Source organism: Rana temporaria, chromosome 13 (genome assembly GCF_905171775.1).
Source record: "Rana temporaria chromosome 13, aRanTem1.1, whole genome shotgun sequence".
Lineage (NCBI taxonomy): Eukaryota > Metazoa > Chordata > Amphibia > Anura > Ranidae > Rana > Rana temporaria.
In genome coordinates, this window is record NC_053501.1 from 50074420 (window position 1) to 50092738 (window position 18319).

General features: G+C 47.2%; 1 protein-coding gene across 2 annotated transcripts in view; it reads left to right on the top strand.

Annotated features, from left to right (window-relative positions):
* The first annotated feature begins 7390 nt into the window (after positions 1-7390).
* PSEN1 (presenilin 1) overlaps positions 7391-18319 on the top strand; it is an 83667-nt gene continuing 72738 nt past the window's right edge. Inside the window, exon 1 of one of the 2 annotated variants that reach the window (XM_040332760.1) lies at positions 7391-7488. The gene's annotated coding sequence lies outside the window, so the exon portion shown is untranslated. The remainder of the gene's footprint in view (positions 7489-18319) is intronic. The other variant, XM_040332761.1, reaches the window with a different exon arrangement.

The window sequence follows — 18319 nt, forward strand, 5'->3', positions numbered from 1 at the left end:
CAGGCTTACTTTACTGAGAGGGCGTTGTTAAAACACACAGTAACAGTGGGTTCTGTCACATTTCTCCCCTTTTAAAAACTGACTGACCAAGTCCCTGACCCTCAACTGGTCTGGACCTGTGTTAGTCACAAACTCCCACTCCAGGCAAACAGCAAAAGGAACAGTATGACTTTGCAGCCGCTGCAGAGTGGGACCGGCTGTCTGCACTCCCGTGATCCAGGGCTGGGTTGCAGGTATTGGGGAGAGGTGAATATCTGTCTGTCCCGATGCCAGCGCTTCAGCTGGTAGGGAACTTAGGCTGGTAGTGCTAAGCCGTTGGGGAGTAAGAGGTACTTGCTTTTCTCCTGGTGTAGTTACCAGCCACTGGGGAGGTATCTTGTGTCTCCCAGACACTCCGTCTTTTTTTCTGATGCTGGGCAGAGACCAACAGCGCTCTGCCCTGTAGCCAGCGCTTCTGTTGGGGGGGGCGGATACAAAGGTGGAGATCAGCCGCTGGAGAGGGGGGAAGGGTTTTCTCCCCTTCCAGTTCTGTAATTAGCTATAATTATCTGCTGGGGCGACTTCTGACAGGGGCTGTCTCCCAAACCCTCCAAAAACATACTGAGTGCTGGGTGGAGGCCAGCGGAACTCTGCTGGTGGTGATGAACACTGGGGTAGTGTCCAATTGCTGGGGGGGAGAATGGCTTTCTCCACTTGCGGTGGGGATATCTGCTGCTGGGGAAACGGCTCACAGTGATCATCTCTCAGACTCTCTGGATCTAACTGTGAGGGTGGGCAGAGGCCAGCGGTGCTCTGCCCCGTAGCCAGCTGGCGTAATGTCTAATTGCTGGGAGGGAGAATGGCTTTCTCTACTCCCGGCTGGGATATCTGCTGCTGGGGAAACAGCTCACGGAGACCATGCCTCGGACTCTCCGGATCCAACTCTGAGGGTGGGCAGAGGCCAGCGGCGCTCTGCCTCTGTCTTGCTGCTGATCAACATCTACCAGCCTTCCAGCACCCGTCTCAACTCCCCCTTCAGCAACTTTTAAGCTATCAGCTTGTCTTGCTTCTTCAATTGCGGTTAGGACAGGAAAAGTAGGGGCACCCCCGGCCCCATTTCCTCCGCATTTTCGCAACTGTCCGTTACTTCTCAAGGACAGTCCCAGGCAATGGGAGCCATGCTGGGCTGCTGAAAACCATCGAACAGCCGCTTGTAGGCAATCTTGAGCTCCCACCCCTGCTCGACCAGAAACACCAATTCTTTCAGGTCACACACCTCTTCGGGAAGGTCCAGAACCTCATCTCAGAAGTCAAGGATGTCTTCCAGCCGCCACTTCCCGTTGCTCCCAAAGTCTGGGTCTCCATACATTTTTTGATGGAGCAGCCCCACACTGTAGTATGAATAAATACTGATGCGCTCGTATTAACTCATGTGCAATGTGAATCGTAAATATACAATCAAGCAAAAGACCTAGTGAGAAAACTCTTAATATATATATGTGAGTAGATCATGAAAAAAGACCTGATGATTGAATCAGTCAGTCTGCAGTGCTCCTTGCCTAATTGCCAAGCTCTCACTTCAATGTGATCAGGTTACAACAACCTCCAGCAGCGATCAGATGTTTCCAGTTTCATTCAGTCACATGCAAAAGAGGAGGAAAGGAAACATAGCGCAATATTGTACCATATAGATGTGGATAAAGGTTGCACTTAGTGCACTCGCGTATCCTCGCTTATAATATAGACAGGGTATGTTGCCGCTCAGTTTAAGTGGACTCCTCACTCGGGATAGACATCCGATGGTCCGTCACTGTAGGCTCCTCCCCCACATGTATCACTCGTCACGTGACTTAATCATGGGTATTCTACCAATTGCTTGATTGTATATGTACGATTCACATTGCACATGAGTTAATACGAGCGCATCAGTATTTATTCATTTATCATTTGGTTTAGTTCACCGTTTTTTGATTGCTGCTGTATTATTTAGTTATTTTTTGTGTGGTTTCTTTGAGATTATTTGTTAGTAGCGCTGTAGTTCTTTTTCACTCTATCCCACACTGCAGTAGCCAAGGCCTTCTGTCGGGCTGCTGTACCTGGCCACAGTTGAGCTTCGAACCACCGGAGGGCTCTGTAGCTGGCATCCAGCCTCATCTCCCAGGCCAATCTTTTGAGCTCCGTCTTTCACTTGTCTCAAAGTCGTTCCCTTTAGGAACACCTTTTGCGCATGATACTGCATCCAGTACATCTCTGTGGAGGAGGGAAGAATCTTCCCCTGATGGTGCCACTTGTTGCTTAGCGTCTCTTGCCAGATTTGCCGGCGGATCACATCCACCCTAGCCGAGCAAGGTGCATTTTGCCACTGGTCCCTGATGCTGCTTCCAGATGCCTTGTAGCCTCCTCCCGAACTCTGCTCTCATGCTGGTCAGTCCCCGTACCACTCCTCGGCGGCTGCCCGGATATTGAATCCCAGTGGTGGTTTGGATGCCCTGGACTGCAGGAGAAATCCCACCACTGCCACCAATATGACGGATCCTGGATACCCCGGTTGGGCACCTCCGCCAGACATGTGTCTCCTGTTCTCCAAACACACCTGCAGCTGGCAGACTCGCTATAACCATCCCTTAACCCCCTAATCACGAGGCAAACCACACAGATGTTGAGGGTTAAACATCAGTGGCGTCTCCAGCTTTCATATTTAGGGGGGCACATGGCGGGACAGGGACAAAAGTAAGGGGCCAACTATAAAATGCAATTATAGATATATATCCTGGGGCCCTTTACTTCTGTTGCAGGGTCCTTTATTACGATCCCGCAATGGGACCCTTTCACATGTGCTGCAGTGAGCCCCTTTCTTACTGTAATGGGGTCCCCCAGGGTGGCAGAAAATGAGATATGTCACCAGCACACCAGGAAAATACAAGGGTCCAAAGCAGTGAGAAAACTACCAGGGTTGCAAAGGTATCACTTGCAACCGGGCCCTGGCGTTCTGCCACTGTAGGATTCCCCAGCCTCCTCTTGCTGTCCTGCCCCTGCTATTGACAGCAATGTTCTGGCATCTGTCTTCTTGACAGTGGTGGTAGTCTACTAGAATCCAGTGCTGGTGACATTGTGGGTGCATGCAGGGGAAGGCTGGTACTATTGGTTACAGAGAGCTGAGCCCCCAGCTGGTCACCTAGCAGCAGTAATGCTATATAACCTTCTCTGTTGACATGCTGATCGAGCTGTGATCAACTGTTTACAACCATTAGAAATGGGCTCGGATGTGTTTGAAATCCCCCCATGCCCGATCCCGCCAGGAAACCAGCACTGCACAAGGCTAATCACAGGCAGTGAAACATTTCCTAATCTGTGCAGCTGAGATCCGGGAAATGCCTCACTGCCTGTGATTAGCCGTGTGCAGTGTCGGTTTCCTGGTGGGATTGGGCATGTGGCATTTCAAACACACATCCCATTTCTGACAACCAGTTGTGCTGGCGGTCCTGTGCATCAGCCCCATAAAGTAATCAGCACTGGGTCCTAATGTGCTGTCATCACTGCCATGGAAACAGAGACCAGCGCTGTCAATAGCAGGGACAGGACAGCGAACCTGGTAACTCTGCTGCATGTCCACAGTGGGAGGATCCCCCCATCCACCTGGAATATGTAGATGGGGGAATTGGATATTTTTTTTATTTAATTTTTTTCCATTCAACCTAATAGTTGAATGGAAAACAAAGTGATCAATGTATGGGCTGCCTAAGAGCTAAGGCCAGCTATAGATAGTTTAAATCTTGGCCATTTGAACCATTAATGAGAAGCCTGAATGTACCAAGTTGATCGACCTGCTTATGATTATCATTAGCGGTTGCTATAGCCGCTAGTGATAATCACTGTTTGTCTGGAGAATACAATTGCTGGGCAGGAGGGATTCCCCTGTCAGCACTGTCTGTGTTGATGGGGGAATCATGCACAATCTGTGGTTGCAGGAAATACATTTGTACAGGTGTTGTGACAAACTGCTCAACCTGGCAGAATCTACAACACAGTCCCTTCCTGTGAAGTATAATCAGCTTAATGAGCAAATCGCCCGCACTGCACATGCGCAACGCATCATACCTGCTTTTAGTGGCTTACACAAAGCTCGACTGACTACTGCGCTTGTGCACAGCAAAAATCACATAACCCTTACGAAAATTAAATTAGTGTCACCTATCAGTGCTGCCTATCAGTGCCACCTACTAGTGCCTAAAACGTATCTGTTTGCAAAATTTTGTAACAACATTTTTTTGTTTAGAAAAAAATTATAAACCCAGTGGTGATTAAATACCACCAAAATAAAGCTCTATTTATGTGGAGAAAATGATAAAAAATGCATTTAGGTACAATGTTGCATGACCGTGCAATTGTCTTTCAAAATGTGACACAGCTGAAAGCTAAAAATTGGCCTGGGCAGGAAGGGGGTAAAAGTGCCCAGTAGGCAAGTGGTTAAGTCACAGAACTCTGTAGAGCCTTGCACAGTTGCGCTGTTTTTAAAATATGACAGTGGGTGCAGGGAGAAGATCCCCCATCAAATGTCACAGAGGGGGATCAGGGGGTACAGGGGACTTTCTGCAAAGTAACATGTTACAACCTGTCCATGTTACAAAGGGTGAATTTATCCATTAAAGGATGAGTTCACCTTTTTTTTTTTATATATAAATTAATGCACATCTTTTTGCAAAAAACTGTTAGGCTGGCTTCACACTGAAGCATCAGCCGCGGTGACGGTATAGCCGCGCTATTTGTAGCGCGGCTATACCATCGCGTTTACCGCGATATTCGGGCGCTAGCGGTGAGGTTTTAACCCCCGCTAGCGGCTGAAAAAGGGTTAATACCGCCCGCGTTGCGGCGGTATTACCGCGGTATTACAGCGGTATTACCGCGCTTTCCCATTGATTTCAATGGCAAGGCGCGGTATAGGAGCGGTGAACACACCGCTCCTATACCGCGGTAAAGATGCGGCTAGCAGGACTTTTGGAGCGTTCCTGCTAGCGCATCGTTTCAATGTGAAAGCCTTCGGGCTTTCACATTGAAGAGTACAGGGCATGATTTTTCATGCGGTATAGCAGCGCTATTTTTAGCGCTGTACCGCATGAAAAACGTCCCAATGTGAAAGGGGCCTTAGCAATCCTGGCAATTCAGGAATGTAACTGTCACATTTGCTTGTGTCCTCAACCAAACTGTCAAACCATCAAACGGCTAGTGTCATAACTGATTACATATACAGCACAAAGGCAGTTTTAGATCAAGCAGAATCTGCTGGTTTGGCTGTAAATTGGGGTGGACTGACAACTCATGGGATCCCCGGGCAATAGGAGATTATGGGGCCCCAGGCAATAGATTATGGGGCCACACAGTATACAGACACACAATATACACTGAATAGGTACTGGGGAGCTATAATCTTGGATTCTTAGACCAATAGGATAACGGTAAGGGACAGATGTAAAAAAACAACACAGATTTTTACATACTGTCCCTGGTTTTACTGAGGCTGGCAACTCTGATGGGGCCCCCTAGTGGCATGGGGCCCCCTAGTGGCATGGGGCCCCCTAGTGGCATGGGGCCCCCGGGCAGTGTCCGAGTGGTCAGTCCGCCCCTGGCTGTAATGGATAGAAGAGTTTAAGGATAAGTTCACCCTTGTACAAAAAATAATAAATGCACATCTCTTTGCAGATAAAAAAAATGTGCATTTATTATTTTTTGTATTAGGAGCCTTCAAACGCATTGCACCCACGATCAGCAGATATGAGTGCAATGCAGGGCTCTTGCAAACTCTGTCTAATCTGTTTGACTGTACCCCGTATGGGCAGGCAGTTACACACTACCAGGAAGAATTAATGAACTACCACAGCCAGGGCTGCTGTTAGAAATCAGGGGGCCCCATACAGCCCCCCCCCCACCTCCTGTGGCCGAAAGTGGCTGAGTACATAGATGTATTAGTCCCTTTCTCTACAGCCTCAGCTGCATAGATGAATTAATAGGAAGCTCTCTCTGCTCATTCACAAACTGAAGCATAGTAAACACAGTTTACTATGCTTTAGTGATGAATGGACACATAAGTAATTGGTAGCGATCACTCACTGTGTTCACTCAGGAAAGGAAGGGGCCAGTAAATGACATCCCTCTGTGTGCCTACAGCAGCTGCCGCCGGGAGAGGGAAAAGGGGAAGCTGGCAGCGTTGCAGGGCAAAGGGGCACACAGGGGGGCTTGGACAGCAGATGGAAGAGGTGTATGTGCTAGAACCAATCCCCTTGCAATTCAGACGGAGAGAGGAGGAGGAGAAACCGTCAGTGCTGCGGTGGAAGACAGAAGAGCCGACTCTCCCGCTCAACAGGTGCCTGGGCCCCTCTTTTGAACTCAAGGAGGCCCAGTACAGGAGGGTCGGCTGTACTGCCTTATCAGCAGCCTTGACCACAGCGCTTAACAGTGCCATGGTAGTCCATTGAGAACTATAAGTGGACAGCCGCAAAAGCTGCAGGACCTTGTAGTTTTCCAATCGTAGAACTCCGTGAATGAATGATATGGGTGGAGTCCTGCATAGCCATGTTCTTTGCAGATTATGACAGAACGGTAGGAGGGTAGAAGATCCACATGTCGGGGGCCAGTAGATTTTTAACATGTTACACCCTGAATATGGATATAACATGTTACAAAACGTGAACTTATCCATTAGCTCTAAACTGATGACCTTCTTTAAAGCATTGGGGGTTATTTACGAAAGGCAAATCCACTGGAAGTGCAGTCGCTGTAAATCTGAGGGGTAGATCTGAATTGAGGGGAAGCTCTGCTGATTTTATTATCCAATAATGTGCAAGCTAAAATGCTGTTTTCTATTTTCCTTGCATGTCCCCCTTGGATCTACAGCGACTGCACTTCCAAGTGCACTTTCAGTGCAGTTTGCACTTGTAGTGCAAAGTGGATTCGCCTTTCGTAAATAACCCCCATTGCCTCTGGAACATATTGGGTGTTGAAGTTTGTCGCCATCTCATGGGTGCACAATATTAAAACATGTTTGATATCTATTTACGAGGCACAACCTCATATTTTATGTTTTTCTTGAAAACAAATTGTGTAATATATTGCGTTTATGTGCCCAAATATTACCTTTAGTGTATTTTTTCCTGAGATTTTGTGATTTGTAAAACCATTGCACTAATTACCTGTAAAATAAAATATTGTAACTACGGTTGTATTCTCCAGGGTCTCTACTTCCAGAAAATATAACATGTTTGGGGGCTCACCTAATCTTCAGGACTAAAATACATTTTTGAACATGTGTGCAAGAAAAAAACCGGCCTCGGCAGCGAAAGAGTTACAAGTTGTATGTAGGCTTGTCCTATTCTCCTCCTTCCAATCCGATATGTCAGCACAGAAACGACCAATGACGCTTCTGGGGCGCGGCATGAACCGGAAATGTTCGTTGTGGACACCTAATTACAGAATTGTTTTGTTGTTGGTGTCGGGGGGTGTCTCGGGTCCTTTGAGGTGAGTGTATGGGGCTCGGAGGGTGAGGGATGGACCGAGGAGAGGCGATACTGCGGGCGGATCCATCATGCGTCTTCTCGGGATGAAAACTCATTGTGTGAGAGTCTCATCACCGGAAACCAGCGCTCGTCCCCCGGCTCTTTAGAACCATAACATGTGCTGAGGGCGGCGGGAGATGTGTGTGTCCGGCATTCAGTGCCTCATGATAGTAATGTGTGTGAGACACCCTGATGTTGTCTGTAATCCAGGGGATGTCATACCGGGGATGTCACTGCCTGCTGTGAGGCCTGCCGAGGGGGAGGGGGGCAGTCAGTCATGTGCCCTCAAGTATTTGCCGTGGTGCGGGTGGTCCCTCGCCCTTTCTTGGTGGGTGGTCCCTTGCCTCAGGTGCCCTTGGCGGGTGGTCCCTTGCCCTTTCTTGGCGGGTGGTCCCTTGCCCTCAAGTCTTTGCATCTGGGTGGTCCCTCGCCCTTTCTTGGTGGGTGGTCCCTTGACATTTCTTGGTGGGTGGTCCCTTGCCCTTTCTTGGTGGGTGGTCCCTTGCCTCACGCGCCCTTGGTGGGTGGTCCCTTGCCTTAGGTGCCCTTGGCGGGTGGTCCCTTGCCCTTTCTTGGCGGGTGGTCCCTTGCCTCAGGCGCCCTTTCTTGGCGGGTGGTCCCTTGCCTCAGGCGCCCTTTCTTGGCGGGTGGTCCCTTGCCTCAGGCGCCCTTTCTTGGCGGGTGGTCCCTTGCCTCAGGCGCCTTTTCTTGGCGGGTGGTCCCTTGCCTCAGGCGCCTTTTCTTGGCGGGTGGTCCCTTGCCTCAGGCGCCTTTTCTTGGCGGGTGGTCCCTTGCCTCAGGTGCCCTTTCCTGGCGGGTGGTCCCTTGCCTCAGGCGCCCTTTCTTGGCGAGTGTGCACGTGCCCTCACTTTGGATGGTGTGTGTGTGTGGAGCTCTGACTCTCCTAGTTGGTGTATAAGGCCTGCCCCACAGAAGGTTGTGTGAGGGGCTACGTACGTGTCAGTCGTGATGTGTGTATCTGTGCCCCTGGAAGGGGTGGTTTGTGAGATGCTACACTGATGTGTGAGGCACTGTACCCCTGACTCTTGCATGTGTTCGGTGCTGTCTCTGGTGTTCTTGGCATGCAAGTCAGCCTGCAGTTTGTCACCTGGTCAGACACTATATATATATATATATATATATATATATATATATATATATATATATATATATATATATATATATATATATATATATATATATATATATATATATATATATATATATATATATATATATATATAATTTTACACACACACAGTTAAAAGGGTTGTAAAGGTAAACATTTTTTCTAAATAGCTTCCTTTACCTTAGTGCAGTCCTCCTTCACTTACCTCATCCTTCCATTTTGCTTTTAAATGTCCTTATTTCTTCTGAGAAATCCTCACTTCCTGTTCTTCTGTCTGTAACTCCACACAGTAATGCAAGGCTTTCTCTCTGGTGTGGAGTGTTTTGCTCACCCCCTCCCTTGGACTACAGGAGAGTCAGGAGGCCCACTAACACATAGCTCCTTTCTCTCTCTGCAACGTAGAGAGCGTCCTGACTCTCCTGTAGTCCAAGGGAGGGGGCGAGCACGACACTATACACCAGGAAGAAAGCCTCACATTACTGTGTGGAGTTACAGACAGAAGAACAGGAAGTGAGGATTTCTCAGAAGAAATAAGGACATTTAAAAGCAAAATGGAAGGAAGAGGTAAGTGAAGGAGGACTGCACTAAGGTAAAGGAAGCTATTTAGGAAAAAGAAATTGTACCTTTACAAGCCCTTTAATGTGTTCAGTCTCCCTCTCCCCGGCAAGGGGATTGCACTTCCAGCAAAGGGTTTTATAATCTCAAAAAAAAAAAAAAAGCCTGAATCAGACAAAACCCCAGCGCAATTATGACAACTTGCGGCCCGTTCACACCACAAAAACATCCTCAAGATCTGTTCCGGGTGCATTTCCATCTGCACTTTTGTAACTTATTTTTGATGCGTTTTACCCTTTTCCAGGACAGTTCTGTTCTGGAAAAAAGCAGCATGTTCTTTTATTTTTTTTCTTCTCCTGTAACTGAAAAGCACTGTGCTGGTGCCATTGAAACCCATATAACCTACTTTCCATGATTTTTTGATGAAGAAAAAAAAAAAAACACGTGGTGTGAAAATGCCCTTACTGTGTAGTTTAAATCGCTGTGTATTGCTGCCGACACAAAGTGCATTCCCACAAACACCACTGATAAATACGTAAACCGCTCCGCACAATACCTCCTTCCCACCCAGTCAATGTGCAACGTAACACTTCCCAAATAATAAATGTATCTCAACCTGTTCCAGAAAAAAAAATAAAGCCTAGTACACACTATCAGGTTTTTTGGGCTGAACGGAAATTAATACTATTCTGTGCACGTTTAAATAAAAGCCATTTAGGCTCCATTCACACAAATGCCTTTTTTCATTGTTTTTGCAGAAATACAGGACATTTTTTTTACATGGGTTCCTATGCATGGGAACAATGCATTTTTGTGCCTCTGCGTTTCTGGAAAGAGTCAGACTTTATTAGATGCAAAACGGTGCTTTTTTTTTTGGTTCAATAGATTCTAATGGAGAAGCTGCATTAAAGCATGTAGTGCGGTTTTTACCGTGATTTTGCCACGATTTCCGTTTTTTAAAATCTGTCCAACAAGTCTCCCCCCCCCCCCCCCCCCCCCCCGCCCCCAAAAAAACACATAAAAAAATATCTGTCAGAAAGCACAGCAAAATGCACTGCAGAAACGGTCAAAACAACATGCATAGATGTGAATCGAGTCTTATGTAGAAATTCAGAAAAATGAGAAAATTTCCTTCACTTTTTACAAACGTTTCTAGACGGCTTGACTTTCTGTGACCACGAAGATAATGTATTCAAAAATATTTCTCTTTAGCTTGTGAAATTTAGGCACATTTTCTCAAAGTGGCTTAAAAACTGCTTTAAGTCGATGATTTTATTTTTTAAAGATAGTATTTTATGGCGTGGCCTGGCCAGCGATGGAGTAGGACGTGGGAAGACAGAGCTCCTCTTGCCTAAAATCCTGCAACACAGTCTGTGCGTTTAATAGGGTTGTTTTACACCCAGAAAACTGCCTGGAGACCACGGGACAGAGGCGGACCATGTCACCTCCAAAGAAAGCCTCCGCTGCGGCAGACAAGATGGCTAAACATCGCCACGAGGGTGGCGAGGGACAGGCCAAAGATGGCGCCGAGGAGGCCCCGGAAGATGATCGCCACGCAGCAGAGACGGCCAAGGTACTAGACGCTATAGCGGCACTACAAGGCACGTTAACCGCTAAAATCGATGAAGTAAAGATTGACATATCCTTGATGAGACAGGACCTGTCTAAAGTGAGAGATAGAGTGACCGAGGCGGAGACCCGTATCGGAGAGGTGGAGGATATTGTGCACCCGATGCAGGACGAGATGGAGGACATGCAGAGCCGAATACACCAGCTGCATTCCCACCAGGACGATATGGAGAACAGATTGCGCCGCTGTAACCTACGCTTTATAGGGTTACCGGAGAAGATAGAGGGGAGAGACCCGGCGGAGTTCCTAGAAAACCTCCTCGTGAAGGAACACGGGCGGGAGGCATTCACGAGTATGTTCGCGGTGGAGAGGGCGCATCGGATACCAGCTAAACCCCCGCCCGAGGGGGCGCCCCCCCGTACCTTAATCGCCAAGTTCCTAAATTTTAGGGACAGGGATAAAATCCTGCGTCTATCAAGAGAGAAGGGCAACATGAAGGTGGGAAACGGGCAGGTGGCGATCTTTCCAGACTTCTCTCAAGAAGTACAGAAGAAGAGAGCTCAATATCAAGACGTGAAGCGGAGGCTACGCGTGTTACATCTTAAGTATGCGATGCTGTTCCCGGCAAGGCTGCGAGTAGAAGAGGATGGTCGACCACAGTTTTTTGATACCCCAGCAGCGGCCGCGGAATGGTTGGATCGAAAAGGCAGACGGGTATAGTCTGGAAGCTGTGAGTACAGTTGCTGGGGTGAGAGAGTTGGGGTAACTAGTTTGTCCCCCCCCCCCCCCCCCTTTTTGGGTTTTTTTTTTTTTTTTTTTTTTTTTTTTTTTATATTCTATTTTGCTCGGGAGAGTATACAGAGTAAGCGGCCTCTGAATCGTGGCATGTGCAGGACCCAGCGGAAGCGTGGGATGCGAAGGCCTGCTTAAATTATGTGGAAGATGGCCTCCAGAGAACAGGTATCCTGTTTGTTCTGCCCATCCTGCTATACCCCAATAGGCACCTTGTTATTTACCTAAAGGGAACAGAGCACAAACATGGGGGATGGAAGGATTGTATGAAGGGAGTGATGGAGGTCGTTTCTCAATATTTTTTTTTTGGGGGGTGGGGAGGGGGGGGGGGGTTATATAGAGTTTGGCCGGGGATGCATCCCTGCGGGGTGGTGAACTAGTATGGAGTCGCCAGAATGCGAGTACAGAATGGAACTGTGATCGAGAAAATGCACCGTGTATATTGCACAGCAGGAGGAGCAGAGACCAGTACAACCGGTGTTCCCCTTTTTTTTTTCTTCTTTATTGAAGGGTTTTTTTTTTCCTTTTTTTTTCAGGAAACCCTTTTTATTGGTTGTGTAATAGGAGTTGAATATTTCCTGCTAATACTACACGTGGGGTTCAGTGGAAATCGCCCCTGAGGGAATGTTTACTGCACCAGAGATATGTAATGACCTGAAAATAAGATATGTGCCTCCAGTTAGCCTAGGCTGCTGGATGTTTCTGGTGTTGTACCTTTTTGGTTTTAGGTTGGGGGATCCAATGCCTACGCCAAGTTGGGGAGGTGATGGGCTGGGAGGGGGGAGGGGTGGGTTCAGGTTGGGCCACCGTTGTGGACCAGGGGAAGTTGAACAATACGTACTAAACAATAGAGATGTAAAGGAATATGTACAGTGTGCTGCCAGTGTTATGATGGGGAAGTGTACCAGGATGTTTATGATAGAATTGAATGGCCCAGGGATCAGATATAGCCGAGGGGCAAGATGGTGTGAAGATGTACCATGACGACACTTAAATTTATGACGTGGAACGTCAGAGGTGTGAGGAATAAAATTAAACGCACAGCAGCACTCGCGTTCTTAAAAGCACAGAAAGCCAATATTATAGCGCTCACTGAGACACATGTAACGGGCCACTTACAATCGGCACTGAAGCGCCCGTGGGTAGGATGGGCCTATCATAGTACTCACACCAATTTTTCCAGGGGGGTGTCACTGCTGGTGACAAAATCCACTCCGTTTGAGCCCATATCTGTAAGATCTGATGTTTCAGGGAGATATATATTTGCCCATGTGAACCTGGGAGGTCTGCCTATGCTACTGTTAGTGTGCTATATCCCCCCCCCGTACAGTTCGGAAGTCATATCTGAGGGATTGGCCTTTATGGCACAACACCCGACTGTACAGGCAGTGTGGATGGGGGATTTCAACATGACGATGGACCCTTTCATGGATAGGCCAAAAAGGGGTGAGAGAACAGATGACGTGATCAGACAAACTAGACTAAGCCGACTGTTTACAGAATTTGCCCTGGTAGATGTATGGAGGGAGAGGAACCCGGGGACCCGGGCCTACTCATGCCACTCGACTAGCTATGCCACTATGTCCCGCATAGACTATGTGATGGTGTCGAAATTGCTCATGCCCAGGGTGGTGGGGGCTGGATTTGCTCCTAGGGCCTTATCGGACCATGCACCTTGCTGGATTCTACTGTGTATCTCGGGAGACTCACCCCGGAGTATATGGAGGCTTAATCCATTCTGGTTGACAGCACTGACAGACCATGACAGCATAGAAAGAGAGTTTAATTACCTTCTGGCCGAGGGGCGTGGGGGGGAACTGGTTTCTTCCGGGTGGGATGAATTTAAAATCCAGGCGCGTAGAGTTCTTAATACTAAAATTAATAGACTGAAGGAATCATCAAGGCTAGTAATATGCAAGTCGGAGGAGGTGCTTCAGAATTTGGAAGAGGCATATAACACTCAGCCGTCCTCTGAGAACTTGTCAAAAGTGAAGGTACAGGCAAGGGTGGTATCTCAACTGCATCTAGAGAAGGCCAAGCAGCGGGTATTTTTCTGTAAAACTCGGGTATACGAACATGGGGAGAAGGCAGGGAAAATGCTAGCATACCTGGCACATTTAGAGGATAGGCCACCGGTAGTGGTCTCATTGGCGGGGCCTGATGGTACGGTCATTACGGATCCGCCGAGGGTGGCTGAACAGTTTAGGCAATTCTACGAAGATCTTTACCGCTCACAGAGTCACCATACTACACAGGAGGTGCAGGCCTATTTACATACGTTGAGATTCCCCAGACTGAGAGTAGAACAGACACGGGAGCTGGAGGCCCCTATTACCACTCAAGAAATAGCCACAGCGATTTCGCAACTAGCTAAATCCAAAGCCCCGGGGTTAGATGGCCTCCCCCTAGAATTTTATGCTACGTATTCTGAGACTCTTGTCCCTAAGCTGAAAGAACTATTTCAATCCATGTTTGATCGGGGGGAAATCCCATCCTCTATGCAGGAGGCGCAAATAATTGTTTTGCCCAAGCCGGGTAAAGACCCACTGTACCCAGAGTCCTATAGACCTATCTCATTGCTACCAGTGGACATTAAAATCCTAGCTAAAATTTTATCATCTAGACTAAATGCAGTCATATTATCCCTGATACACCCAGACCAGACTGGGTTTATGCCTGGGAAAAACACAGCAATGAATATTAGACGGCTTTTTATGAATATTCAGGCCCAACACGATAATGTAGGTACTCGGGTGGTGGTAGCGCTAGATACAGCTAAGGCATTCGACTCCGTTGAATGGCTATATCTGTGGGAGTGCTTGAAAAATTATGGGATTGGCCCTAAATATATCAGGTGGGTGAAGTTATTGTATCAGACCCCCAGAGCCAGGGTATTCGTAAATGGCTGGCTCTCAGAACAGATTTCACTAGAGAGAGGAACAAGACAGGGATGCCCACTGTCGCCTTTGCTATATGCACTGGCTGCAGAACCGTTGGCGATGGCCATTAGAACGAGCCCGGATGTGGTAGGACTGAAGAAGGGGGAGACATGGGACAAAATAGGTCTGTATGCGGATGATACAGTATTGTACTTGGCCGATCAGGGCCCCTCACTACAGGCAGCATTAAATATTATAGAGACAATTGGGAAATACTCAGGGCTTAAAATAAACTGGGATAAATCCCGGATCCTCCCATTAGATCATTTCCCCCCGCAGGAGATTGTGCCAGAATTACCTTTGAAAAGAGTAGATGAGATTAAATATCTAGGGGTGAAAGTTACACGAAACCTTAAAGAATATGTCCCTTTAAATGTAGAACCCCTCTTTCATACCATTAAATCTAGAACACAGGCATGGACGAGACTGCCCTTGGGAGTAATGGGTAGGATCAACTTAGTGAAAATGATACTATTACCCAAAATTTTGTATATAATATGGCATGCCCCTTTATATATACAGCAGAAGGTGTTTAAGCAGATGGAGGCAATTTTGAACTCTTTTGTATGGGGATCGAGTAGACATAAACTAGCCTGGCACATTCTTAAGAATCCCACGGAGGAGGGGGGATGCGCTTTACCAGACATACAAGACTATTATGTGGCATCCCAACTATCTCATGTGTTTTTTTACAACACCTCAGAGTCACAGAGGTACAGGGCCCTGGTGTGTAACAAACCTGGCAGTATATTTCACACTCCCACACAGGCAATATTTAGGAAGGGTAAGGGAAATGGTGGATCATCCAGATTTGAAGCAGAAATACTAAGCCACCACCAGAAAATTTGGGACATTACTCTCAAGAGGCAGGGAAGATCTCAGTTCCACTCACACACGCCGTTATGGTATAATGACTCCCTGCCTGAACTGGCCAGGGTGCCAGATCCACAAATATGGGCAGCATATAGGGTGCAGTTTCTTTCGCAGGTACTAACAGAGACAGGAGTTAAATCACTCTCAGAACTAAGAGCGGAATTTGCAATTCCCCAACAATTTCAGTTCCGATATTTGCAGCTTAGACATGCAATCAGGAGACAGGTAGCCAATTTAGCAGTAGACCTACGACCAATACCGGTGTTAAATATTATTTTTGGATCGGAGTCAACCAAACTCATATCCAACCTATACTATGCTCTTCGACAAAAGAAGATAGGAGAGGTGTCACAAGTGGCCAAAATACGGTGGGAACAGGACGTAGGACCCATAGAGGACGAGGACTGGAGTGAAATTTTGGAGGGGGTCAAGTTGGCATCTCCTAAGCTCTCAGATAGACTGACACAACTGTACATTGTCCACCGGGCGTATTTGACACCGGGAAGACTGGCTAAGTTTCAATCAGCAAGGAGCTCCAGGTGTCCCATGTGTAGCTCCAACACGAGCTCTTTCTTCCATCTGATATGGGAGTGCACGGATATGCAGGCGTACTGGTTGCAGGTGACACGATTCTTACATGACAACATGGGATCCCCGGTGGGCATGGACCCGAAGATTTGCTTATTGGGGCTTTTCCCAGATATTGATGCGGATAAATACCAGACCATATTCATTAATGAGACGTTGTTTATGGCTAGGAAAGTGGTGGCTAAAGTATGGATGAGAGCAACTGCCCCATCTCTACAGGATTGGAAAAGGGAGGTGAACACCACCCTGCCATACAGAAAGTTTATATACATACACCGGGGCAGGCCACAAAAATTCTCCAATGTATGGGACAGGTGGCTAGAAGATGGAGAAACGTGCACAGTATAGGATGATGAATATGTGGCATCTCGAGATTAGAGAGAAGGGTAATGGAGGGTGGGTATGGTCCCAGATATTAATAGATGCATAAGGTATGGGTTGCTACCCGTTGCTAGAAGAGTTGAAATGTGGGAGGTGTAGAGCTCAGTGAATATTTGGCCAGAAAACTTTGTATTTGTATAGACGGGAAAGGACTTGATGACATGCATTTACTGTATAACTGTACATTCTTGATTCGTACTGCTGTATGTGTGTACTTTGTATTTACATCTCAATAAACTTTGACTTCTTAATTAAAAAAAAAAAGATAGTATTTTATTTTTTATTGTTTTTGCAGTTGTAATGTTGTCATGCAATACAGTAGGTCAGCTCTGGAATAGTTCTCTGATGAGCACTGGGACATGTGTTTAAAGGGCTAGGAAAATGTTTTTTCATCTAATGTGTTCATTTATATCAGACAACCATATTCCAAAGTGTTTATACATAATGGTAGAACCATTCCAACCTTCCTTGCCTCTGAAAGATTTCTGGTAGTCACAGCTGCTTACTGCGTAACAAGTTGTCATACAGCGTACCTGTAAAACTGACACTAATATGCAACTACAATGTTCCTACTAGGAAGTCGGAGCCTTGTTTTTTGCATGTTTGGTATTGGATGAGGTCACTGATCAATATGGAAACCCATTGGAGGAAGTAGGACAAATTTTGATTTTATTTTTTGTAAAGCGCCAAATACAGATCAAGAACTGCGCCTAAGCGCTAGATGCTAGTGGAAATTCTGCATTATAGTACCCCAAACTCTTTAACTTTATTGTTACCATTTTTATCAAAGGAATGGACTTGCCTTTGAAGCTTTTAAGCTTTCTTCTGTTGGAGGGTTAGTTCACCTTTAGCAAAAACTGCCTATGCAGATAAGGGGTGTCTGTAGAAAAACTCAATTGGTAGATTTTGTTGAATAATGCCCTTGCTATAAATGTAGGCCATTTATGTACCTCATGAAGCCTGACTGGAAAACTTATAGGTTGTTGCTAAGGAAAGCCTAGTGTTACTGCTCACATCCACCATCACAGGAGTGAGCTCTTTCTCTGATTCAAACCCCATCACACGCACGTTCTCTCCCCTAATGCAGTAGTTCTGAGCTCAGCGTGTGAAAGCTCACTCCTGTGGTGGTGAACGTGAGCAGTAAGACCCCTTTCCAGGTGTTTTAGTGCTAGAAATGGTGCCTATAAAGCACCTGAAAACTGCCCCCCCATGCTGCCCAAATGTGAAAGTCTGAGTGCTTACACACTGGAGCGGTGCGCTTGTGGGACATTAGAAAAAGTCCTGCAAGAAGCACCTTTGGGGTAGTTTGGGAGTGCTGTATACAACCCCTTTGGCTGCTGGGGGGGGGGGGGGGGGGTTAAAAGCACCCTGCTAGAGTCCAAAAAGTGCTACTTGTACAGCGGTAAAGCACCGCTAAATTGATGCAGCGCTTTACCGCTAACGCATGGGCGGCCCCAGTGTGAAACTAACTAGGCTTCAGGTGTCATGAAATGCGTAAATGGTATACACCAGGGGTGCCCAAACTTTTGTAGAGCGAGGGCCACTTAAGCAAATTGGTAACTGGCCACAATGAGCAGAGCGGGAGGATGACAGGTCTGTGTCCATGGACACAGCCCACTCTATTCTATGGGCCCTCAGATTCGATCTGCCCAGACGGAAGGGGGCAGATCCCTTTCTACTTTTTAGGTACGCGGGTGTGAACAGACACAAGCCTGTTTACATCTTCTGCTCTATAGAGGTAAATGGTGAATCTGATTGGGTCGGACCTATCATGTGAAAGGGGCCCAAGGCTGCTTTCACACTGATGCTCCGCAGCCACTTGCTTCCTCTACCAGCTGCTTCATTCACAAAACTGCTGCTCTGGGGTGGCAGGTCGGCAACCCGTAATCTGGGATTGACAATCTGCCATCCCAGAGCAGGAGGTCGAAGGCCATATCAGAGGGCTCCGCGGTCCACATGTAAATCT